A 555-nucleotide genomic window follows, 5' to 3' on the forward strand; every position below is an offset into this window, starting at 1 on the left:
GAGAGAGAGAGAGAGAGAGAGAGAGAGAGAGAGAGAGAGAATGAGGAGGGAGAAAAGGCAGGTCGATGGAATGGAATTCAACAATCAGTTAGGCATTCGGCTTCTAGGATAGCGAGCTTCAGGCGGTATAAATCGCGGCCGTTTGCGCAGGAATATATCCGAGAGACGCCTTCCGCCTCCTCTGCCGCGTCCCCTCTCCTCTACAGGTCCAACGATGCGCGGATCGTCTTCCTTCTTATATGATCCTGTCGTACCTTCTTTCCCTCGTATCCTTCGTGATGACCTTTTGTTTTTTGCCGTGCTAGGAACGGTATTAGGCGTCTCACTTGGAATGCGGCTGTCGCTGAAGAGCCCTCCTTTCAGACGGGAGATGCGTCCTAGACACCAAATAATACTGAGAAACAGGGATACTGCAGGGATTTCTAGCTAGAAATGCAAACAAAACGATTACAATGAATCAGACGCAAAATCTTATAAATACTAATTCTATAAATATGTTTAACATTCAGAGATGTTTTGCAAGAAAATATTTTGAAAACAAATTTTATATATATA

Source organism: Atta colombica, unplaced genomic scaffold, assembly GCF_001594045.1.
Source record: "Atta colombica isolate Treedump-2 unplaced genomic scaffold, Acol1.0 scaffold141, whole genome shotgun sequence".
NCBI classification, from domain to species: Eukaryota; Metazoa; Arthropoda; class Insecta; order Hymenoptera; family Formicidae; genus Atta; species Atta colombica.